This window comes from Bacillus rossius, chromosome 13 (assembly GCF_032445375.1).
Source record: "Bacillus rossius redtenbacheri isolate Brsri chromosome 13, Brsri_v3, whole genome shotgun sequence".
Lineage (NCBI taxonomy): Eukaryota > Metazoa > Arthropoda > Insecta > Phasmatodea > Bacillidae > Bacillus > Bacillus rossius.
In genome coordinates, this window is record NC_086340.1 from 18,750,484 (window position 1) to 18,777,454 (window position 26,971).

At 36.9% G+C, this 26,971-nt stretch overlaps 1 protein-coding gene across 1 annotated transcript in view; it reads right to left on the reverse strand.

The window, feature by feature from the left end:
- The window catches only part of LOC134538304 (neuroendocrine convertase 2-like), a 358,913-nt gene that overhangs the window by 114,328 nt on the left and 217,614 nt on the right, over nt 1-26,971 (reverse strand). The gene's annotated exons all lie outside the window — the stretch shown is intronic.

Sequence of the window (26,971 nt, forward strand, 5' to 3'; positions counted from 1 at the left end):
ATACTCAACAATAAAATATGAATTTACTTAAAAATTCTTAATTTATATTGTGACAAATCTTTCCTGGAGATTATTTGCAGTTCAAATGTCTTAGGATGTATGTTGGCACAGATCACACCCAAAAGTTCAAAAGTGATTTAATTAAGTCCAGTAGTTGTTTCAAAATTTATATCGTTCATAAATCAAATGATTTCAAAGTGAGTTAAAAATTAGAGAGTTTAATATCAAATTAAATTCTATTTTAAATAGAATTACACGGCTTTAGTTCAGCGGGAGTACGATTATCTTAAAAGTAGGACTTCTGGGTGTCTAAGTAGAATTACTTCTCTTTATATTATGTTATATACACAATCTAATTGAAGTTCAGTTTTATCAACTTTTGCAACAATATAGTTTGTTTGGCTAGAAATCTCACGTATTTATAAGCATGTAAGCAAATTTATACTGGCCGCTTAAGCCTTGAACAATGGCGACACTGCTTAATTATGGCGTCCCTAGCTAAGCAATTCTTAAATTGGCTTATACTTGACATAACTGCTTTAAATCCAAGTAAATATTACTTACAGTTCGTTAAGATATTTAGTTGTAACAATTTCATTAATGTACACAACCGACGATACCCTAAACTCATATTTTTAATAATTTTAATTGTTCAGGCGTCAGGCCTTAGCCTACACGTAGTAACGCCAAAAATCACACTTTTTTAAGTTACTTCCTGTTCCTGTGTGGCTGAGATACGTGTATACCCAATATATATGGTTCATAACATCCTTTCATGGCCTTTGGTTACAACAATACGGTAAGGAACTAGAATAAAATTAATTGAATTTACAAATTAAACAGATGGTCAGAATAAAAAATAAACGGTAAAAAAATTAACGAAAATTACAACAATGCAGATGAAAGAAAAAAATATTAATATTATTAAAGTTCCACAGATGAAAAGTTTATGGTTGTCATAAGGCGAAATATTTACTAAACATTCATAGCAGATATCTTAATAAACACGAAGATGTCTGTGCTATTACCATGTAATAGTACAATCCAATATTAAAATAATTACAAGCAATTATTTTGTAAGTGGGCCTTATTTGCCCCTCTTACCTTATATGATATATTTAAACTGAAATGTACATTTATACTATAGAAAAATGATTCTGAACCTCAATTTCTATCAACAAACGAGGTGATTTTAAACATCATCAATAAATGTTACAGTACAAAAACAAACGAAAATTCTTAATTTTAAGTTTATGAATTTGAAATCGATTAACAAAAATAAATTATAAACTTTGATATATTTGTTTTTAATTTTTAATATTTGCACAGGTTTACATGTATTTCGACACGTTGATCCAGTGATTAAAAATCCTGAAACTGTCGATAAAGTTGTATCATTTGTACTGTAAAAAACGCTTTACTTGCTACAGGAAGTTAAATGTTTTTTTTTTCTTGCAAAGAAATTTTTTTTAATATGAGCATCTGCAATAATATTATTGCTCCAAAAAATTTTGTATTTGATATTTATACACTAAAAAAAAGCAAGCTTAAAGCATTGTCATTAAAATACTGCAAAAACTATACTCACTTCATAGCAAAGTTGGCTACTTTTGTTATATTGTTGTATTATCGTAGTAAAATACATAAAGAAAAACATTTTACTAGAAATAGTCATGTAATGTTTTGTTATCAACGTTGATTAAATTGCAGATGTATTTAATTTAAACAAAATATTATTTTGGAAATGTTCTCTTTAGAACGAATGCGACTTTACAGCGTAACAGCCACGGATTTCAGAAAATATTACATCAAGTTAAATAATTTAGAGTGTATTTCTGGCTTCCAGCTGTAGGATATATTATTTAGTCATTTGCACTATTTTAGCTCGTACATATATATATATATATTTTTTTTTTGCGGCTAGGTTGGAGACACGTCTGTCGGGAATTGCTACCCGACGCGACGTTTCGGCATGCTCTGCTGCGGCCATCTTCGAGAGTGGACCGAGAGACCTGGAGTTCCGGCTCTTGTGTTTGTGTTCAGTGGATTGGCAACTCATCGGTTATTGGATCCACTTGGTGGTGGTGAGGGTGAGGGGAGGTTCCCCCCTGCCAATCAGGTGTCGAGTGCAGCATCATTGACGTCACCTGATTATTGGACGGGTGACTGTTCGTGACTGGTGTTACGTAACGTTTCTCTTGTCTCTCAAAGCACGTCATAGCCGGTATGACGTTCCCGGTTAGTCACTGTTTTGAGAACAATTAGCAGTGTGTGATTCACGTCAATAATGTAGTTAAAAATAAAAATTTCACAACAAAAATATTTTATTTTTCATGGCATCCTATAAACGTAGGCTTACAATTTGTTGTGTCTCTACAGTATGATGAACCCTGTGCTATATCTACATTTCAATGTTAACTAAGGGTTTTGATACCAGGATTCTGGCGTATTTGTTAAGTATTTATTGTATATTTTTATGGCTATAAATTTTATCATGAACTATTAAAGGATAGTCGTACTATTATAAAGTTTTTTTTTTAACAACTCATGCGCGGTGAGAATATGCAATGTTCACGAAAGCAATACGTACGGATGAACCACGCGGATTCACCATATTTTCTAGATTGCTGAGACCTCCCACAGACGGCAGCACCGTGGTCACACATTTCCGTTCCACGCGCCCTTCCGCTCCACGCACGAAACTACTCCTACCAACAATGAAATGAAATTAAATAACCAAGATGGCTTCATGGGACCAAGCCCTATAAGCAGTAGTTCCTTCTGTGTTGGTGGACGTCTGCTCCAAGGAGGCGTATTCTTAAAATGACTTCGTTCGGACCAAGAAGGCTTCATGGGACCAAGCCCTAAGCAGTAGTTCCTTCTGTGTTGGTGGACGTCTGCTCCATGGAGGCGTATTCTTAAAATGACTTCGTTCGACCAAGAAGGCTTCATTGGACCAAGCCCTAAGCAGTAGTTCCTTCTGTGTTGGTGGACGTCTGCTCCATGGAGGCGTATTCTTAAAATGACTTCGTTCGAACCAAGAAGGCTTCATGGGACCAAGCCCTAAGCAGTAGTTCCTTCTGTGTTGGTGGACGTCTGCTCCATGGAGGCGTATTCTTAAAATGACTTCGTTCGACCAAGAAGGCTTCATGGGACCAAGCCCTAAGCAGTAGTTCCTTCTGTGTTGGTGGACGTCTGCTCCATGGAGGCGTATTCTTAAAATGACTTCGTTCGACCAAGAAGGCTTCATGGGACCAAGCCCTAAGCAGTAGTTCCTTCTGTGTTGGTGGACGTCTGCTCCATGGAGGCGTATTATTAAAAAATCTTCGTTCGACCAAGAAGGCTTCATGGGACCAAGCCCTAAGCAGTAGTTCCTTCTGTGTTGGTGGACGTCTGCTCCATGGAGGCGTATTCTTAAAATGACTTCGTTCGAACCAAGAAGGCTTCATGGGACCAAGCCCTAAGCAGTAGTTCCTTCTGTGTTGGTGGACGTCTGCTCCATGGAGGCGTATTCTTAAAATGACTTCGTTCGACCAAGAAGGCTTCATGGGACTAAGCCCTAAGCAGTAGTTCCTTCTGTGTTGGTGGACGTCTGCTCCATGGAGGCGTATTCTTAAAATGACTTCGTTCGACCAAGAAGGCTTCATGGGACCAAGCCCTAAGCAGTAGTTCCTTCTGTGTTGGTGGACGTCTGCTCCATGGAGGCGTATTCTTAAAATGACTTCGTTCGACCAAGAAGGCTTCATGGGACCAAGCCCTAAGCAGTAGTTCCTTCTGTGTTGGTGGACGTCTGCTCCATGGAGGCGTATTCTTAAAATGACTTCGTTCGACCAAGAAGGCTTCATGGGACCAAGCCCTAAGCAGTAGTTCCTTCTGTGTTGGTGGACGTCTGCTCCATGGAGGCGTATTCTTAAAATGACTTCGTTCGACCAAGAAGGCTTCATGGGACCAAGCCCTAAGCAGTAGTTCCTTCTGTGTTGGTGGACGTCTGCTCCATGGAGGCGTATTCTTAAAATGACTTCGTTCGAGCAAGAAGGCTTCATGGGACCAAGCCCTAAGCAGTAGTTCCTTCTGTGTTGGTGGACGTCTGCTCCATGGAGGCGTATTCTTAAAATGACTTCGTTCGACCAAGAAGGCTTCATGGGACCAAGCCCTAAGCAGTAGTTCCTTCTGTGTTGGTGGACGTCTGCTCCATGGAGGCGTATTCTTAAAATGACTTCGTTCGACCAAGAAGGCTTCATGGGACCAAGCCCTAAGCAGTAGTTCCTTCTGTGTTGGTGGACGTCTGCTCCATGGAGGCGTATTCTTAAAATGACTTCGTTCGAACCAAGAAGGCTTCATGGGACCAAGCCCTAAGCAGTAGTTCCTTCTGTGTTGGTGGACGTCTGCTCCATGGAGGCGTATTCTTAAAATGACTTCGTTCGACCAAGAAGGCTTCATGGGACCAAGCCCTAAGCAGTAGTTCCTTCTGTGTTGGTGGACGTCTGCTCCATGGAGGCGTATTCTTAAAATGACTTCGTTCGAACCAAGAAGGCTTCATGGGACCAAGCCCTAAGCAGTAGTTCCTTCTGTGTTAGTGGACGTCTGCTCCATGGAGGCGTATTCTTAAAATGACTTCGTTCGACCAAGAAGGCTTCATGGGACCAAGCCCTAAGCAGTAGTTCCTTCTGTGTTGGTGGACGTCTGCTCCATGGAGGCGTATTCTTAAAATGACTTCGTTCGACCAAGAAGGCTTCATGGGACCAAGCCCTAAGCAGTAGTTCCTTCTGTGTTGGTGGACGTCTGCTCCATGGAGGCGTATTCTTAAAATGACTTCGTTCGGACCAAGAAGGCTTCATGGGACCAAGCCCTATAAGCAGTAGTTCCTTCTGTGTTGGTGGACGTCTGCTCCATGGAGGCGTATTCTTAAAATGACTTCGTTCGACCAAGAAGGCTTCATGGGACCAAGCCCTAAGCAGTAGTTCCTTCTGTGTTGGTGGACGTATGCTCCATGGAGGCGTATTCTTAAAATGACTTCGTTCGAACCAAGAAGGCTTCATGGGACCAAGTCCTAAGCAGTAGTTCCTTCTGTGTTGGTGGACGTCTGCTCCATGGAGGCGTATTCTTAAAATGACTTCGTTCGACCAAGAAGGCTTCATGGGACCAAGCCCTAAGCAGTAGTTCCTTCTGTGTTGGTGGACGTCTGCTCCATGGAGGCGTATTCTTAAAATGACTTCGTTCGAACCAAGAAGGCTTCATGGGACCAAGCCCTAAGCAGTAGTTCCTTCTGTGTTGGTGGACGTCTGCTCCATGGAGGCGTATTCTTAAAATGACTTCGTTCGAACCAAGAAGGCTTCATGGGACCAAGCCCTAAGCAGTAGTTCCTTCTGTCTAGATCAGTGGTTCCCAACCAGTGGTCCGCGGACCATCAGTGGTCCGCGAGAGCTAAAATATGGTCCGTGAAAGATTTCAAACTTTGAATGAACGCGCGTTGGTCAACAAAAGCGAACGCGGCGCGCAGGCGACCGGGGGAAGGGCAAGCAACTGACTAAACATTATGGCGCAAGCCGGTCAGTCAATCGTTCGTTTTCTTTTGTTTTGCTCAGCAGTTTGTGTTAGTGATTTTGTTTAGCTGTTTAGTGGGTCAACATCTGTAACTCCTCAATATTCTTATGGATATTTTTATAAAATATGAACAGGGTAAGTAGACTACGCATTTTTCTCTGCTAAACTTTTTTTAATAAAAACATGCAATTACAAAACAGAATGTGGACGTTAGTTTACGTACGAGTCTTGTTTTTATGTATTACAAATGTTCACAACAGTTAGGTACAGTTAGTTGAAAACCTAATTATATTAACATAAACCGATTTGAAATTAAAAATTAAGATGGTAAAAGAACACTGGCCTCCCAAATTAAAAAGTGGAACCAGCCACAAAAATTCTTAAAAATATGCTATAAAATTGTTGAATTGTTATTATGCTGTTTTAGGTTTTTCATAACGAAATAAAAACACCGTTTACTCTTTTAATGCCAAAGTCGGATAGATCGCCTTTTCTGTGTCGTACGAAAAATTGGAGGATCGAAAAATCGGACTGAATTTTTTTTTCTTTTAAAAAACGCATTTTCGTCACTTGCAGCGCACTCTACTGCTGTCGGGTTGACTCGCCCTACTATTGAGTTGCTTTTTCTCAAAATAGAGATTAGAGCTGTCACGCTTCTGTCTTCCTTCCCTGATAGAGAGCAGAGTTCTCATGCTATTTTCGAACAGCATGTGAAACAGATTAGTACTGCGTATGTGCGCATTACTTCGTTTTGAATTTAACTTTCCGTTGTGAGAAATTCAACTTTTATTTTTAAAAAATTATATTTTGATTCTTTTGTAAATTATAAGTGTTAATTATTTTTTTCATAAGTATGTGGTTCTGCTTATAAAAATGTATTTTGCAAATATTTACAAAAGTTATATATTTCTGGCAAACAAATAATTAAGTTGCTCTATCAAAAAATAATAAGCAGTTTCTTGAATATTATAAATTGCCAGCTATTCTTTATTGTTGTTTTTTGTGCGTTGAAAATCATTTTTGTAATAGTTGTAGTGATTATATTTTCCCACGAAATTCTTAGGGCCAAGAATATTACTTTAATAACCTTGCTCTATTCGCACGCCAATCCATTAAAAATAATGACTTTTTCACGAGAACTTTAAAATGAAATAAATATCAAATGCATTATATGTTTTTATGTAATCTTAAAAAATTGACAAAGAAAACTTTATTTATAAGATGTAAATAATTTATACTTCCATACTTAAAGGTAAAAAGTTTTAAAGGTAAAAAAGTAATTAAAGGTAAAATTTAATAAAAGTAAAAAAGGTATTAATTTTTAACTCCAGATATGTAATTCATTTAAAAATGTCTTGCTACTTTAAGTATAACCGTCATAGAATTAGACAATTTGAGGCTGGCACCAAGAGGGTTAAGGGAAATTTAAGGTACCTACCAAGACCCTTGTTTTTAACGAGTAGACAACATAATTATTTAAATTGTGTAGTAAATATTTAAGTTTGTAAAATAATAATAGCGAGGTTAGAATTTTTTGGAAGCCAGTTTATATTTATTTATTTAATTATTTATTTTATGAATTATGAAAAAAATTAGCTATATTCTTTTTTATTCTTTTACTTGGCATAAAACATTATATAAGCATAACAGTGTACATTCTATTGCATTTTGGTTTTGTTTTCAGAAAATGCCGCCTATAAGAAAATATGATAATAGTTACATTAAATTTGGATTTACTTCGATAGAAAGTAATGGAGAAATAAAACCACAATGTGTTATATGCGCAACTGTTCTCGCGAACGAAGCCTGAAGCCAGCGAAATTAAAACGTCTCTTAGAAACGATTCATACAAATTTTTCTGACCGACCACCAGAGTTATTTCAAGGAAAATTAGAGTATTTAAAAAAAGGAAACTCTGGCCTAGTGGTACAAGGTATGCATCATCTAAAAAAAATTAGTAGCATCGTTTGAGATATCGAAATTAATAGCACAATCAAAAAAGCCTCACACAATAGGAGAAACTCTTGTGAAACCTTGTTTGATTGAAGCCGTCGAAGAAGTTTTAGGGTTAGAAGCAAAAAAAAAATACAAGATATATCTTTGTCGAACAATACGGTGAAAGCTAGAATTGAACTCATGTCAAATGATATCGAGGAGCAACTTGTTTCAAGAATTAAAATGTCGCCATTGATCACTTTACAGTGCGATGAATCCACTGACATTTCTAATTGTGCTCAGTTACTTGTTTTGGTCCGCTATTTAGACGACGACAACATAATCAAAGAAGAACTGTTGTTTTCTCAGGAACTGGAAATGACATCAAGAGGTATCGACGTCATGAATATAATAACTGGATATTTCCAGAAATATGGCATTATGTGGGAAAAGCTAGTCGGTTTCTGTACGGATGGTGCTCCTGCGATGTTAGGATCACATTCCGTTCTAGCAACGTTAATCAAACAGAGGAATCCGTCAACATAAACATCGCATTGTATCTTTCATCGCCAGGCGTCAGCTTCCAAGACTCTTCATAAATGCCTTAATGATACAATGAAATTGGCCATAAAAGTAGTAAATGTCATTAAAAGCAGTGCCTTAAATTCACGCCTTTTAAAAAAACTGTGCACTGAAATGGACTCCAACCATGAGAACCTCCTCTTTCATAAAGAGGTTCGTTGGTTGTCGAAAGGCAATATGCTGGAAAGATTATACGAGCTGAGAGGAGAGATTGAGTTGTTTCTAGGTGAGAAAAAATGGAAGACTTAGTAGTACAGTTTTCTGATTTGACATCCCAGATGCATTTGGCATATCTTGTGGATATTTTTACACACTTAAATAAGTTGAACTTGCAAATGCAAGGTTCAGGAAACAGACAATTAGAAGGCGTTGCAAATATTTTTAATTATGAAGATAAACTTCGTGTTTTTATTTGCAATCTTAAGTTATAGATTAGTCAAGTTGGCGAGGGCAATTATAGTGCATTTGCAACATTGAAGGCACTCCTTGATGACAAAAAGTATGTTATGTTTAGGGAAAGCATACAAAAAAACAGCAAATGTCATTTGCAAATGTTGGTTGATGAATTCAACCGCTACTTCCCAGAATATAACAATACAGAAGCAAATGTGGACCAAAAACAGATACGCAACCCTTTTGGCACTAACGCTAGAGAAGTTGCAGAAGAAATCCAAGAAGAACTTATTGAATTACAAAATGACAGGAACTGTAAGGACGCTTTTGAATCTGATTCTTTGGAGACGTTTTGGTGTAAGAAAGCAATTTCATATACTAAAATTCGAGAAATCGCTTTGCGCTATGTTATGTTTTTCTCAATAACTTATTTATGCGAACAAGGATTTTCTGCATTACTGGTAATTAAAAACAAATCCAGGAATCGACTTAAAGTGAGTGATGATATGCGTGTAGCTTTGAGCAAAAATATTACCCCAAGAATTCAAGAGCTTGTACAGAAGATGCAAGCTCAAAAATCTCATTGATGCAAACTGAATTGTGTAATAAAAATATATGTTTTCAGTCATAACACTGTTAATAAATGTTTATTTTGGTTTTTTAGATTGCTTATGTTAAACGTTTCGATTAACATTGAACGATTATTATATTTTTAGATTGATACAGATTATTTTTTAACCTTGTGGTCCCTGCTAATAATAATAAAATTAAAGTGGTCCCTGATCAAAAAAAGGTTGGGAACCTTTGGTTTAGATGGACGTCTTCTCCATGGAGGCGTATTCTTAAAATGACTTCGTTCGACGAGTCATTACAAGGCCTGACAAGACTTTATTTCAGTCATTTCCCACCCACCCCTTTTTACTCTTTCACCAAACCAATCATCTCCCTCCTCTTCTCGTGGGAGAGTTAAAGAGGAGGCGGAGAGAAAGAGAGATGTTACGCCGCGTAGCTGACGGCAGCACAAGAGGGAACGGTTAGAAAGGGGTGGAGGAGAGGAGGGGGGGGGGGGAAGAAGTATACGGTTGCCATGGCGACGGCGTCGGCGGCGTTGCAAGTGACAAGACGTGACGTCACCTGAAGCACTTCTCTCCCGCAAGGGGCGTGTTTGTGCATTGTCGTCGGCGGGGAGACAGTTTCGAGTGGCGCCTGTGCGGTGGCGCCTCGGGGCCTGCGCTCGTTCCGTTATTCACGAAGGAGGAAATGAAACTCCTTCCACGGAGGACCGACATTTCAAACTGTTTGTTTACACTGACATCATTTGCCTCAACAATATATATGTTTGTATGTGGCCTCTCTCTCTCTCTCTCTATATATATATATATATACATACATACATACATACATACATACATACATATATATATATATATATATATATATATATATATATATATATATTACTAGCTGACCCGGCAAACGTTGTTTTGCCATATAAATTATTTCTAGGGAATTTCTAGCTGCAGTACCCGGCGTTGCCCGGGCTGAACACAGGGTGAAGGGTACCTTTTTCGAAATCAGTTGTAGTTAGTAATTGTCTTCTTAATTTGAATGTCAAGTGTGCAAAATAATTTATATCACTTTCAGATCCCGACAGACGTTCTGCCAGTGTATAGTTATTTACCTGTATATATCTTTATATCTTTATGTATATACATATATATATAATTGATTCAAACAAAAGTATTTTTTGTCCACAGTATTTTTTTTTTAATGGACCAGTAATAATCATTTAAAGTTACAGATATTTGTAAATTTATACATTTACATGAAAATAACTGTATCATTACGCAATAATAGTGTCCGTAGAAATATTTGGAATCAAATTCTTCCAATAGTTCATGTTATTTTTTAACCGTTCCCTTGAATAGCTTTTCAGTATCAACTGCGCACATTAATAAGCATAATAAAATAAAATAAAGTCTAATCATTTAATCCTCGGTTATCTTTCCCATGGTTTAAAAAAAATTATTTAATGAAACATCAAATAAAATATAATATGCGCCAATTTTCGTAAGAAATACTCAGAATTATCTCGAAAAACGCTTTTTTTTTTAATGCAAAATTAACCATAGTCATATGTTGTACAAAATTGCAATATATTTCTTGTAGCGTTACAAACTATTTCTTGACAACTGGTTTCCAAATGAATATTTTGTAAAAGTACAGAAGTTTGGTTGAGCTGCGAAAATGGTTTTGTGAACTTTATCCTCTTTAAGGTCGTCTACACTTAATGTTACCAATAGAAAGCTTTTTTTCTGTATAAGTAAACTCAAATCTACTGGACCAATTTCAATAATATTTTCACTATTATAAAGCTTTATTATTTCAGCTGGACACAGGCTGTTTCATTACATTTTTTTTAAATTGTGGTTCTACAAAATATAGCAATATGTTTATAAATAAAACCAGAGGAAAAAGACCATCACATTAATTGCTTTCTGAAAGCTTATGGTTGCGAGAAAAGTTACATATATAATGTGGTTTAAAATATTTAAAGTATAAAATAACTAAATGATTTTTAAAACTTTAAATATAGGCAGTAAGCTATGATTTATTACTATCGTTATTGTAGACCGTGACCACTGTGAAGTGGAACAAATATATAGACAATAATATATATTTATATATATATAATTTGTTAGAGCTATAAATATTACAAATATATATTTTTATTATTTCTTCAAACATTTGGACTATGTGCACAATTTTACCTTTAAAAATTCTGTTAGTTCGGATATGAAGAAATAACGTAGTTAATCCACAATTCTGAAATTCCATATGGCAAACTAAATTGTAACAAATTTTACTATTAGGTTAAGTTAACTTATCGAATGAATTATATGAAGTAATAGTTATTTTTGCTCTGCAGGTGTCTGTCCTCTGTCACAGTCATGTCGTGTCCTTCACTCGGCGTGACCTGGCTAGTCGGAGCCCGAGTGACACAACACCCTCCTCGCTAGGAGGCACTTCTGTGCTCTGCAGGTGTCTGTCCTCTGTCACAGTCATGTCGTGTCCTTCACTCGGCGTGACCTGGCTAGTCGGAGCCCGAGTGATGCAACACCCTGCTCGCTAGAGCAGAAAACGAAAGAGAAATTTAATTTGTTTAGATCTGTTTTAAATTTTTAAAAATTGGTACCTATGAACATATAGAAAAAAAATATAAGTTCTTCATTAGAAAAAACAAATAAGAAAATATGTTACTTTTATATTATTTTTGTCGTAAAACATTATCAAATAAATATTTATTCTCATCAATATTCGAAAATTAAAAATCTCTTTTACTCCAATACGTTGAAGAATTTTGTAAGTGATTTTAAGTTTAGCGAACCGAGAAAAGATTATGAAGTAATACATATTTTCAGTTTAGTGATGGTAAAATTATCTTGTTAATATAATTACTTTCATTTATTGTTAACACAGCCAACATAGTAAAAATTGTTTTAGTTAAATTTAATTAACTTGATAAATTTGAGATTACGTAATAAATATTTGGTTTCTGTTCTTTTTTATTTTTAATATGTTGAAGTGAATCCACAGTTTTCTTCTGCTTTATTTCCGCTGCTTTTCGACTTGCCCCAAGGGTCCCGCCAGTGTGTTTGAGGTAAACATAATAACCTTTTATTGGAAGCGTCGATCGAAGTGGCGTATTCGTTTCTGTCCTTACTCGGCTGCGTTTCATTTAAAGTTCTTACAAATGTATTCATTTATTAGTGTAACTGCACAACATTTCATACCAATTATATTTTTCAAGTCAAGCCGTAATGCTATGTAACAGCACGTACACTGTAAAAAAACTTGTAATTTTTACAAAGAAAAAACGTTTTAAAATATTTGATGTATAAAACATTTCACGTAAATTACCAAAAACAAGATAGTGATTTGTACAATTAAATACTGCGTAGTACATACAAATAATGTTTGATCTAAAAATGTACGTGTTATCTCCCATATTATGATAAAATGGAGTAAGAAATTTTAATTCTAAAAGTCCCACAGAATAGTGTTAGAAAGTGTTCAATAATTTATTTGTATCCAAAAAAATAATATTTTTGACAACTATATTACACATAACATCCTTTTAAATATATATATATATATATATATATATAATAACGTATTTTTTACGAGCAAAGGTAACCACAAGAAGTTGTTTAAAATCACTATCGACATAACAGCAGTTGCAGAAGGATACATAGATCATTGGTACTAACTATGTGAATCATAACATTTGAGGCAAGTTACATGACGTGCCATACACAATACACTGTTGGACGCAAATTTATACGGTGATTCGCATTTCATTGAAGAGTAATATAAAACGGGGTTGTAGTAATTTTTAACTAACGCTGCTTGAACTGAATTTTTATACGTAAAGGTATGAAAACTTATTTTATCCGGCAAATCAACTGGTGTTATCTCTTAGCTCGATCAGAAGTTTTTATATACCTACTTAAGATCCTTTAAAAAAAATGTGGGGGGGGGGCACATAGGAACAGAAAGATTCCGTGTTGGTTTAAAAAATTTTTATTCCTTTACAATCTTGTATAGTTTAATACTGAATTTTTGCCATCGTTGATGAAGATGTCACACATAAATAGATATTCAGATTTCAGCGTTCCCGAAAATAAATCAAATTCTTAACGCCAATAACTACACAGGGAAAAATATTATTTATTTTATTCAGACATTCGACTAATTTGTACTCTATGTTTTAACGAAGGTAATTGTTGGAATTATTATGACCCAAAAAAACATTTGAAAGCATAATGGCGTATTTTATTTTTTATCTTTCCTCCTTATCTCGTTTCTGTAATTTAAATGGCATGTTCACTCCAAATGTTGTTAAAATGCTGACAGTTCCATAAAATATGTAAATTGTGTAACTTACTTACTTACAGACAACTAACTGCGTTACTTCATTAAACCGGTAGCTGCATTCTGAGGCACTTCGCTTTAATTTGTGTGGATACATTTTTTCCCCTCTTGGTTATCAGCTACGTAAGCATGCTGATTTATTTATGGAAAAAAGGTATTTTTAGAAAAAATTTATTTAATAAAATATATCACAAATATAATAAAAAAAAACTCATACGATTATTGCTGATAAAATTTTTCTTTGATATATTTCGTTAGTTTTAACATTAAAAATTCTTTGTGGTTACTATAATTTGTTCTGTTAAAAAAAATTCTTTATAACTTTGGTCATTAAGGAAGTTGTTGCACTATTTTTTTAATGAAGGTTCAAGTTTTCTTTTACTGTAAGTATCAAATTAATTTTTTTTGTGCAGGACTGGAACTTTGCAGGGCAAAAAAAATTTTTTTGTCGCAAAGAAAAATTTGTTGTGGCAAAGAAAGTGGTTTCATTGTCTACTTTTTTGTACAATCATTGCGTCGTGCCGGAATCACAATATCGCGACGCGAATAAAAGAATTTTTTAACCAATTACGTTCCACCAAATATCGTAATAGGACAAAATGGGGGGAGGGGGGGGGGGAACTGGCCAATCCAGCAATGGCGAAGCGCAAGACACTTTACTGCATTGTTTCCATGCTGTTTTACACTCCGCGTCGCTAGATGCCACTATCGTAAATAGTTTCACTAACTTAAAAAAACGTAAGTACACTACACGCCACCAGGTTCTATGACAAGACTTGTCTCTCGTATATCTTATCAGTTTCCCATATTGTCCCTGTAGCAATATTCGGTTCCACACATCTGTGATATCAACGCGATAAATTCGCGGATGCGGCAGACTTCCTGAATAGAAAGTTTCTCTCTTTTCTTCGCGTCGCGGGCACGATGTCACTTAAAAGAGCACCAGAAATTATTTTTTCAACGATGGTCAAATTGGTGCATTGGAAATACAACTTTTATATCACACATATTTTTAGGCTTTTATTTACTAAGTTTGCTTGTGAGATCTTCCAAATGCGTTTAAGCAAAGTTATTTTTTTCCGAACGAATATAAAATTATAATTAAACAAGTTTTTCTCAAACAGGTCAATTAAAACATGCAGTGCGAATGTAATGGCAAGGAACACATTACATCTAGCTGTTGGTTCCTTTTTTGTCGTAAAGTTATAAAAAGGGATGTTAACAATAAGGCCCGTTTTGCAATGTCACGTGAACAGAGACGTATCTCCCGGAACATTCCACTATCGCGTCTGCTGCTTCCACAATGCAAGGAAACGTAACATATGACAACCAGTGAGATTACGAAATATTAATTTAATTTTTAAAAAAATATATTACCCTTCGATATTATATCACGGGCAGAATTTACATATGTAATGAAAATAAACCACAAAATTATAATAGAACACTAGATATTAATGTATTTGGAACCAATTTTTAACGTGTTTTAAATGTAAACAAAAATGGCTACCACTGCAGCCGAGTACTCGGCTTCTATTGGTCGCACGGAAGAGCTCAGCACTGCCGAGCTAGTCTGTACGGGTCCGTCTCCGTCTGCGTGCCATTGTAGATACTCTGTCCGTGAGATCAACATTCAAATCCGTGTCATTGTATAACTGGCCTAACGAGATACATTTATGACTCATCGCCTTCTTCGAATCCCGTCTATCGAGCTATTTTGATTCCAGCATCAGCTGTAAGGCCGGGTTTTTAAAAACCACCCAATGGAACGCAATAAATGCAAGAAGCACAATACTCTATAAGTTTATTAACGACGTTTTCATACCCGTTCGTAAATAACGCAAAACGTAAAATTGCAACGCAAGCAATTCCCAACTTTTTTACTTCTCACGTTTCGGCTGGCCTTTCTGTCTTCCGTAATTGAATTTAGGTAATTCCGAAAACTTTGAAAGATCTTATGTGCATAGAGGTAAACAATTTCCTTTTCAAAGCGTGCGTGACATAACATTCGACCGTCACCCATCCTTCAGACATCTGTCCGTCCGTCAACGAGACGATTGATTCACAATCATCCGCACGTTCGTCAAATACTGTATTTTTTTTTTTCATTTCAGTGCTAACAACAGACCAAAAATCTTAAATACTGGTGAAAATTTATCTTGTATAAGATATAGGCTTATTATACTGAGGATCATGAGAGTTAAGCACTTAACAAATAATTCAAATTCATTTATTTTCGCTCTGATATTTATTAAACAATTTCAGTTGTTAAAAAATATGTCCACAGTGGAAGCAGCTGAACAAATAAATATACTTTAAAAACTTATAACACCGTAAAAAAAACATCGGCAATAAGTATCTTGATAACGTTTTGGAGGTTATTCCATCCGTCCGAAGGTCGAAAGTTAGAGCTTCGACGGACGGACGGATTTGAATTTTCCGGGCCATCTGATTGGCTGCAGGTCACGTGACGGACGGATGAGTCGGGATGATTGTGAGTGCAGCTTTTAGGAGCATTTTTGGCGGATAGAGAGAGAGAGAGAAAGAGAGAGAGAGAAAGCGAGAGAGAGAGAGAAAGACCGGTGATGAACGAGCGACACAGGGAGCGTGCTGTAATTCTTCCCCACGAAGTCGAGATCCGCGTCAGAAACCTTGTCTTCGTGGCGGGAGGATTGAACAACCGACACGAAATACAGCGCGGAGATAAGAAATGAAGTGTCAACCCTCCCGAAGGCAGAAACGAGGAAGATGAAGGAAAGGAAAAAAAAAATTGCGTTGAAACTCTGAACAGCACCATCTGCCGCCAGACAACTGAACTACGACCTAGCGTAATGAGAAATGAAAAGAAGAAAAAAAAAATGTTGTGGTTCAGAAGGAATGAGAAACGCGCGCGTATGAAGTAAAGGATTATTATGGCGACAAATTAAAAAGTCCGAACCACTTAGAGAAAGAAAACCAACATTTGCGAGACGTTGATTATGTTCCTCGTGAGAAACTTTGGAGAGTGAAGTACAGCGCTGGGATGACTAAATGGAAATGCGCCATGAATTTTTTTCTCCCCTAATCAAGTGGACTAAATTATATTTTCTTGGCAAAAAAAAAAAGAAAGAATAATTCTGTGCATATTCATATTTAAACAATCCCGGAGAATGCTACAAATAATCCAAAAGCGTCTTCTCAAGTTTTTAACAGATGAATATTTTGTAACTTAAGACTAGCTGTGATACCCGACTTCAGCAAAGATAACTCGAGAAAGGCTGGATAAATATATCGAAAATTATTTTCATACATAAGATATATAATTTTTGACTATGTAAGATAGCTCATATATAGGGGCAGGCCTTTTTTCGCGAAAAAAAAATCTGAACGCCTATTAGACTGCAACACTGTATACCCACACCAGCGGTTTCTTCCTTGTGATTGGCGGCCGTATGCGAGAGAAGTCCACTTGGGACAAGTTTTCTTGAAGTCGTTGCCTTAATCGACCGAGCCACTCGGGACAAGTTTTCTTCGGCACTGAATTACTGTGATCGGTGTTGTAACAATCGACATGCACCTGAAAGGAACTCATCCAATCATGAAATTAAAGACGATGCTACAGTGTCTTCAACTTTCAGCTAGTCTCGGAATCTTTCCGCGAATAAAAGCATGCCCCTACTCATATTTAATGCACGTATGATCCACGTGCCGACTTGGTTTTCCAGAGAAATTTTATTTTTTTTTTGTAAAAGTACAAAAAAAAAAATATTTTTTTTTTGTCTGAGCGAGCAACGGAACGGTTTCTGCGGGCGTGAACGTTCGCCCGTGCGTCTGTGCGAGCGACGGGTGCGGACCGAGGTGTTAGTTTAATCGGCGCCCGAACACGCCCGCGCCGCGCCGTTGAGAAAGAAAAAGCCCTTCGCAAGAAGGGGGGTCATTTTTTTTGTTTCCCCAGGAGGAGATTATTCCAAGCCATTGCACGGCATTGCAAGAGGCCTCGCACGTTGAGAAATGCGAAGCGGCGAACTACGTGGTTCGGAAGGGTTTTTGGTGAAGGGGGGAAATAATAATAGCACGTCGCTCCTCTTACATTCTGCCGGGCGGCGATAAGCGACCATGTTTACCGTGGCGACTCGCACGAGGCGCACGAAACCGCCCGAATAATATAGTATATATATATTTTTTTTTTCTCTCCCACCTCCCTCTCAAGTTCCGATAAGGCATGAACAGGGTGAAGTAATGCCTCGTGGGGCACAGTATCACAACAGCTTCCCGTGTCGTCTCTCCAAGGATAAAGAACTCGGGGTTCCCCCGGAGTACGATGCTCAAGGAAAAAAAAAAAGAAAAAAGAAAAAAAGTCTGGCGGTCAGAACGTGTTCCTCCCCCCCCCCCCTCCTCCCGGGAAATTCACGCAAAACGATGCGGACGAAAACACGGACAAATACATCACACGACCTCTTGTTCTTTTTTTTTTTCACTTATCTCGGAGCATAAGCAATTTGAACCAACGGTTTGTGTGTGAGCGTGGCGTGAGTGTGCTCATTTGCATGTAATTTTTTTTTTTTTGTAAACGCAGTCACGCAAATTTTAAAACACCTATCACACCATGCATGTTCGCGCGTCCTTTATATTTACAAAGTATGTGCATGCAAGATACGCTTAGTAAAAAATTATAGCCAAGAGAAACGTAAAGTACTTGCAAATACAAGAAAATACAAACTAATTTTTAAAAAAAATCGCTAACAAATGAACATGATTTAAAATATGTGTATGAGATATTAAAATTGATTATATAATGACAGAATTTTAACGGAATTAAAATATTATGCGACAGAAAATTTTATAAAAAAAACTAACCCAAACTCTAGCAATTCTTAAAATACACATACATTTTCTAATAATAATTTTATGAAATGTGCACACACGTTGACGGGGATTCAGTCAAACTTTATTGATACCTCGGTTTAACCTGTTTGAGAATGATAGTTCTGCAAGTACCTGAACATACTGTTCTTTTTCTTAAGGTGTAAAATCATTTGATAAAATATAATTAGCAGGCCTACAGATTGTACTTTGGTAAAATTTCAAAACCGTGAGATCGACACCAGGAATTTACTTTATTTAAGTGCTGGCTACAGCTCGGAGCATAATTGAAAGAGAGATAGAAATAAAACATTTTATGGTCCAATCACGAATCATACAATCAACTAAGAAAATTGAAAAAAAGTTCATTAATTAATTTAGTGATATTACTAAATTTTCCGTACGAATATAAAATTATTACTAAAGTTTTTCTCAAGACAGTTCAATTAAAACCACCCTTGCAGGTGTTATGACTGCAGAACATGCAGTGCGAATGTAATGGTAAGGAACACATTACATCTAGCTGTTGGTTCCTTTTTTGTTGTAAAGTTATAAAAAGGGATGTTAACAATAAGGCCGGTTTTGCAATGTCACGTGAACAGAGACGTATCTCCCGGAACATTCCACTATCGCGTCTGCTGCTTCCACAATGCACAGAAACGTAACAGATGACGACCAGTGAGATTACGAAATATTAAATTAATTTTAAAAAATATATTACGCTTCGAGATTATATCACGGGCAGAATTTACATATGTAATTAAAATAAACCACAAAATTATAATAGAACACTAGATATTAATGTATTTGGAACCAATTTTTAACGTGTTTTAAATGTAAACAAAAATGGCTACCACTGCAGCCGAGTACTCGGCTTCTATTGGTCGCACGGAAGAGCTCAGCACTGCCGAGCTAGTCCGTACGGGTCCGTCTCCGTCTGCGTGCCATTGTAGATACTCTGTCCGTGAGATCAACATTCAAATCCGTGTCTTTGTATAACGGGCCTAACGAGATACATTTATGACTCATCGCCTTCTTCGAATCCCGTCTATCGAGCTATTTTGATTCCAGCATCAGGTGTAAGGCCGGGTTTTTAAAAACCACCCATAGGAACGCAAAAAAACGCAAGAAGCACAATACTCTATAAGTTTATTAACGACGTTTTCATACCCGTTCGTAAATAACGCAAAACGTAAAATTGCAACGCAAGCAATTCCCAACTTTTTTACTTCTCAAGTTTCGGCTGGCCTTTCTGTCTTCCGTAATTGAATTTAGGTAATTCCGAAAACTTTGAAAGATCTTATGTGCATAGAGGTAAACAATTTCCTTTTCATAGCGTGCGTGACATAACATTCGACCGTCACCCATCCTTCAGACATCTGTCCATCCGTCAACGAGACGATTGATTCACAATCATCCGCACGTTCGTCAAATACTGTATTTTTTTTTTCATTTCAGTGCTAACAACAGACCAAAAATCTTAAATACTGGTGAAAATTTATCTTGTATAAGATATAGGCTTATTATACTGAGGATCATGAGAGTTAAGCACTTAACAAATAATTCAAATTTATTTATTTTCGCTCTGATATTTATTAAAAAAAATTCAGTTGTTAAAAAATATGTCCACAGTGGAAGCAGCTGAACAAATAAATATACTTGAAAACCTCATAACACCGTAAAAAAAAAACATCGGCAATAAGTATCTTGATAATGTTTTGGAGGTTATTCCACCCGTCCGAAGGTCGAAAGTTAGAGCTTTGACGGACGGACGGATTGGAATTTTCCGGGCCATCTGATTGGCTGCAGGTCACGTGACGGACGGATGAGTCGGGATGATTGTGAGTGCAGCTTTTAGGAGCATGTTTGGCGGATATATATAGAGAGAGAGAGAGAGAGAGAGAGAGAAAGACCGGTGATGAACGAGCGACACACGGAGCGTAACGGAATTCTTCCCCACGAAGTCGAGATCCGCGTCAGGAACCTTGTCTTCGTGGCGGGAGGATTGAGCCGACACGAAATACAGCGCGGAGATAAGAAATGAAGTGTCAACTCTCCCGAAGGCAGAAACGAGGAAGATGAAGGAAGGAAAAAAAAAATGCGTTGAAACTCTGAACGGCACCATCTGCCGCCAGACAACTGAACTACGACCTAGTGTAATGAGAAATGAAAAGAAGGAAAAAAAAAAAGCTGGGGTTGAGAAGGAATGAGAAACGCGCGCGTATGAAGTAAAGGATTATTATGGCGACAAATTAAAAAGTCCGAACCACTTAGAGAAAGAAAACAAACATTTGCGAGACGTTGATTATGTTCCTCGCGAGAAACTTTGGAGAGTGAAGTACAAGCGCTGGGATGACTAAAGGGAAATACGCCATGAATTTTTTTTCTCCTCTAATCAAGTGGACTAAATTATATTTTCTTGGCAAAAAAAAAATGAAAGAATAATTTTGTGCATATCCACATTCAAACAATCCCGGAGAATGCTACAAATAATCCAAAAGCGTCTTCTCAAGTTTTAAACAGATGAATATTTTTGTAACTTAAGACTAGCTGTGATACCCGACTTTAGCAAAGATAACTCGAGAAAGGCTGGATAAATATATTGAACATTATTTTCATACATAAGATATATAATGTTTGACTATGTAAGATAGCTCATATATAGGGGCAGGCCTTTTTCGCGAAAAAAAATCTGAACGCCTATTAGACTGCAACACTGTATACCCACACCAGTGGTTTCTTCCTTGTGATTGGCGGCCGCATGCGAGAGAAGTCGTTGCCCTAATCGACCGAGCCACTCGGGACAAGTTTTCTTCGGAACTGAGTTACTGTGATTGGTGTTGTAACAATCGACATGCACCTGAAAGGAACTCATCCAATCATGAAATTAAAGACGATGCTACAGTGTCTTCAACTTTCAGCTAGTCTCGGAATCTTTCCGCGAAAAAAAGCATGCCCCTACTCATATTTAATGCACGTATGATCCACGTGCCGACTTGGTTTTCCAGAGAAATCTTTTTTTTTTGTAAAAGTACAAAAAAATTTTTTTTTTTGTCTGAGCGAGCAACGGAACGGTTTCTGCGGGCGTGAACGTTCGCCCGTGCGTCCGTGCGCGCGACGGGTGCGGACCGAGGTGTTAGTTTAATCGGCGCCCGAACACGCCCGCGCCGCCCCGTTGAGAAAGAAAAAGCCCTTCGCAAGAGGGAGGGTCTTTTTTTTTTCCTCCGGGAGGAGATTATTCCAAGCTATTGCACGGCCTTGCAAAAGGCCGGCACCACGTTGAGAAATGCGAAGCGGTGATCTACGTGGTTCGGAAGGGTTTTTGGTGAAGGGGGGAAATAATAATAGCACGTCGCTCCTCTTACACTCTGCCGGGCGGCGATAAGCGACCATGTTTACCGCGGCGACTCGCACGAGGCGCGCGACACCGCCCGAATAATATATATGTTGTATATTTTTTTTTTCTCCCACCTCCCTCTCAAGTTCCGATAAGGCATGAACAGGGTGAGTAATGCCTCGTGAGGCACAGTATCACTATCACAACAGCTGCCCGTGTCGTCTGTGGATAAAGAACTCGGGGTTCCCCCAGAGTACGATTCTCAAGGGGGGGGGGGGGGGGGGAATTAAGTCTGGCGGTTAGAACGTGCCTCCCCCCTCCCCCACCAAACGAAATTCGCGCAAAACGATGCGGACGAAAACACGGACAAATACATCACACGACCTCTTGTTCTTCTTTTTTTTTTCACTTATCTCGGAGCATAAGCAATTTGAACCAACGGTTTGTGTGTGTGCGTAGCCGTGAGTGTGCTCATTTGCATGTAATTTTTTTTTTGTTTATTTTTGTAAACGCAGTCACGCAAATTTTAAAACACCTATCATACCCTGCATGCTCGCGCGTCCTTTATATTTACAAAGTATGCACATGCGAGATAAGCTTAGTGAAAATTATATAGCCAAGAGAAACGTAAAGTATTTACAAATACAATAAAATACAAACTAATTTTAAAAAAATCGCTAACAAATGAACATGATTTAAAATATGTATATGAGATATTAAAATTGAGTTTAAATATGTTGTTTTGAAGTTTCATAAAATTACAGAATTTTAACGGAATTGAAATATTATGCGGCAGAACATTTTATAAAAAAACTAACCAAAACTCTAACAATTCTTCAAATACACAAACATTTCCTAGTAATAATTTATGAAATGTGCACACACGTTGACGGGGATTCAGTCACACTTTATTGATACCTCAGTTTAAACTGTTTGAGAATGATAGTTCTGCAAGTACCTGAACATTCTATTATTTTTCTTAAGGTGTAAAATCATGTGATAAATATAATTAGTAGGCCTACAGATTGTGCTTTGGTAAAATTTCAAAACCGTGAGATCGACACAAAGCATTTACTTGATTCAAGTGCTGGCTACAGCTCGGAGCATAATTGAGAGATAGAAATTAAACATTTTATGGTACAATCACGAATCACACAATCAACTAAGATAATTGAAAAAAGTTCATTAATTAATTTAGTGATATTACTAACTTCACTGAAATGTTAGCTGATGTCCAAATATAAATGTAGGCTATGTGATGAAGAAATTTCCACTTTTTAAATAGTTGTGTTAAATAATTTTTTTCTGATTCATGTTCTTCTTTATATACAATCAAATATTTAAATTCCGTGGATAACCATATCATTCTCTTCCTAGGTAGTAATTTAAAGCTGAAGAACACACATACATATTTGTGTGTAGTGTTAGTGTTCCACGTGTGACGTGACATAAACTTAACCTTAAGTTAATAGGCCCAACATAAAAACATTGTTTTGGTTTTTTTTTATAAAAGCATTCACTTTTTTTAATTTTAGTTTTTCTCGTGTGATTTAATCATAGAAATTGGTATACCTAAGCTCCAAACCAAATTGTTATTAAAGCGATACTTTCCTTAGGTTGTAAACAAAATTGAACGGAAAGTGCATTTATTAAAAATATTACTCTTCATGCTCAAATGATTGAAAAGACAGAGTCATAAATTTAGCCCTTTTGGGAAAAAAATATACAATAGACGTAATAATGTTTTTCCCTAATGTATTTGTAAACCAAATTCTCCTCTAGTTTGTTGAAGGTATATTGAATTTAAGTATATAAAATTGGCTGTTAATTGAACTGCAACTGAACCTTAATGGTAATGGTAGAATTAGATTTTGGCCCTTATAAAACTTTGTAACATGTTAAGAAGTGAAAATTACACTACAAAATGTTTCTGTAAAAGGTCCCCCCTCCCCCACCATACAAAATTTATTTCGTTGATCTTTTTAATGCACAAAATACTAGGCCTATCCTCAGTTGTTACGAATGTTACAAAAAAGCGTTATTTGCAAATTAATTTTCGGAACATCGGTTTCTTGGTTAAAACATGCTTACATTGCAAAGGCGAATTGGAAGGTTTGACCTGCATGCCAAATCTTACCTCTGTAATCGAAAGGGCGTAAAAATGGTCAATCATAGCGCAAACCGCCCTTGTATACTCACAAGCTAACCCGTTGATTCATTCCCCTTTAAAGGTTTAAGCATAATTTCATTTTTCAACAGACGTTCGTACGTTAAATTTTTATAGTGTATTTTTCTAACATTAACCGTTAATTTTCCGTGAATATTGAGGAATATTTCTTGACACATTAATAATTCGTTTGTTTCGAAATACAGAAATCGCCATTTATAGGAAATGAAAACTATAATTTAAGTGATTAAAAATAAAATTATTCCGTATTAAATAGGTTGATTTGTGTAATCATTAACGTCATTTTATATTCGTGCGAGGGATTTTGTTTCATATCACTCACACAGCATACACTACTTCCCATTACATTAGGTTTCGTGAGGAAAATCCAAGCTTTCAAGTTTTCAAATTTTATTCGCGTTATCAAAAAAATGTAACAGGCTACTACAAGTTTCTTGTTCCGTTTAGAACCGTATGCCAAGAGCATTCGGGTATTAGTCCGTGGAGTGGATGGTTGTTCTAAAGTTGAAGTCACTCTGGATAGCAGAACAAACAGTAGATGCGTAAAGGCTAGTGCTAGAAATTTTATTAATATTTAGGAATGAACTAGCTAGGGATATTCTTAAAAATATCATTATGTGTTGAGTGTTGTTAAACAAAGTTGTTAATTGTGTACGTCACGTTCCAGATCATTTTTTTATATTTACATTTCACGCAGTTAAGCTTGAAGATTTTTTTTAGGGGCTGAACTTTAACAAGATATATATCGCATACTTTCTGCATAGTTACCTGGCCAAGTTATTTTTAACATTATTGTGCAGTATGGATAAGGAGAATGAAATTGAATAAACAACTGAAAATGTTTAGGTTTAAAGTGAATTTCACTAGCTGAGGATGTGATATGGTTTAATTTGTTTCAGAAAAAAAATTAATTTTACCCGGCCTTTCAATATCATCAGAATTCTTATGATTTTAAAATGCTTAATAAAAACAGATACATTTTTTTCTGAAAAATTTCTAAACCATAGCATGCAGTAGCCACTAGTACTGCCTTTAAACCTAAAATGTTTCAGCTATTTATTCAATTTGGTTCCCCTTATTTATACTACACAAAAATGTTAAAAACTCAAATTTGCCAGCTAATTATGCAAAAAATATGCACTATATATAATTTTTGTTGTCATTTTGTTTAAGTTCGATCCCTGAAAATGTGTACAAGTTTAAAAGCGTAAAACGTATAAATAAAATAATGACCTGGAACGGATTGGTCATCCTTAAAAAACACATCAGCAAGAAATAAACGTTAATATTCATTAAAATCAAGGTGGAAAGAAATGCTAACCAGAAGGGGGGGGGGGGGGGTTGGTCAGTCACATTTTGACTTCGGTGGCAAATATTTGCACGTGTACCCACTCCCCGAAGTTTTACCCCCGTGCTTGCAGCGTCCACCTATGGCAGAGTGTTTCCCGCGCGCACGGTCCACCAGCGAGCGGGTAGTCTTGGCAAGCTCTGGGCAAACTCGCGGGTGCAAAACAGCGAGGCGAGTTTGCCCATACACAGATTATCATCCTCGCCGGTGTTTGCGATGCCGCGCGCTCCACCCGTCACCCCCCCCCCCCTCCCCCCTTCCTTGACCCATCGCCAGCTCCTGCAATCCCAACGGCCTCATTTTTTTTTTATATATCATCCCTTCCTCGCGTATCCGTCGCGGTAAGACAACTAACACGCACTACGTGTTTTGAAAATGACAGCTAGCCCCCGTGCGCTGTGTAATGCATGGCCCTCACAAGGGTGGGGCTGGGTGGATCCCTGGGCCCAGCCCTGTTTATTTTTAAATGTGTAACTATTATAATTTTTTTACAAACTGAAAAAAAAATTGAATATTTTTTATCCAATGAAATTTTAGAAGATTTTGCACACCTGCAGCTAATTTTATTTTTTCTGTAACTATTTTCCGTTTTATCTTAGTGTGTGAAATAAATATAAATTCTTGCTGTGGTTATTTTAAAGTAAAATAATTTAAAAAAAAAACCTAGTTTGGACTTGTAAAATAGTAACCATAATTAATTATACCCTGTATTTTTCAGGTTAAATAACATTCTAAAAAGAGTGTAGGTAAGAAATAACCATGTAATTATAATGTAGCACGTGACTGTAAAATCACCCCCCCCCCCCCTCGGTCACCGATCCTGGGTCCAGGGCCCTTGAATCAAATGTGGAGGCCATGGTGTAATGTTGGCATCGCACGAGCGTGTGACTTGCGCAACGCGAACGGAAACGATTTCCCCAGGCCAAATTACTTTCGACTCTTCCGTGTCTGCAGTGCGAAGAATTTCGCGCACGCAGAAAACCTTCAGATTACATTTTTTTTTCTAATTTACGTCATCACTAACTGAAGTACCTGGCGTTGCCCGCGCTTGCACGTCTTGAAAGGCTTCATTTAACATTTTATATACGTATCACCAGCTGATTCCCCGCCCGCTTCGCAGATGATTAACGCAATGTCGGTTATAAATTTAAATTGTTGGTTGTGAATTTCATCGTAAAACGACAATCGTATAAAACAAATCGCTGACGCGAAAACAAAAGGCACAATCGCAAAACAAAACTTAAGTCTTTGAAAAAAAAAAACTGCAAGATCTGTTTACAAAGTTCACGCCTGTCATATAGTTATGAGAAACTGGAGTATTTTGTTTTATGTTTTACGGTTTTATAGCCCATCATTTGCGCAACCGCATGGTCTTACTGTATTCCAAATTTCAGGACGATCGGTCAAGCGCAATATACAGACAGACACAATGTTTTTAAAATAGCATAATAGGGAACCAGTGAACCATAAAATTACTATTTCACGCAGAATTGGTAAAAATTACTCAAATGTACAGACAGACGCTACAGATGTATATTTTAGTATAGATTATAGTATAATAACCCACGGTTTAGCTCGCTCTATTCCAAGGTACTTCTGATATCTTACCACTGAATGGAAAGTCTGTGATTAATTCCAAGCATTTTTACTGAAGAAATAGAGGCAGTAAACTGTCATTTGCATAATTTAATTCATAAATAAATCGTTTGAGGATTATATATTTTTAAATGGTTATTCGTAGGCCTATTTTATGTTTTGTATAGATTTAGATGATTTTGTAACATGCGTTTGCTCACTTTTTCATCCTTCGTGGACTTCAGTATTTGACCCAGAGGGGAATGAATAAAGAAGGGAAATTAATTATATA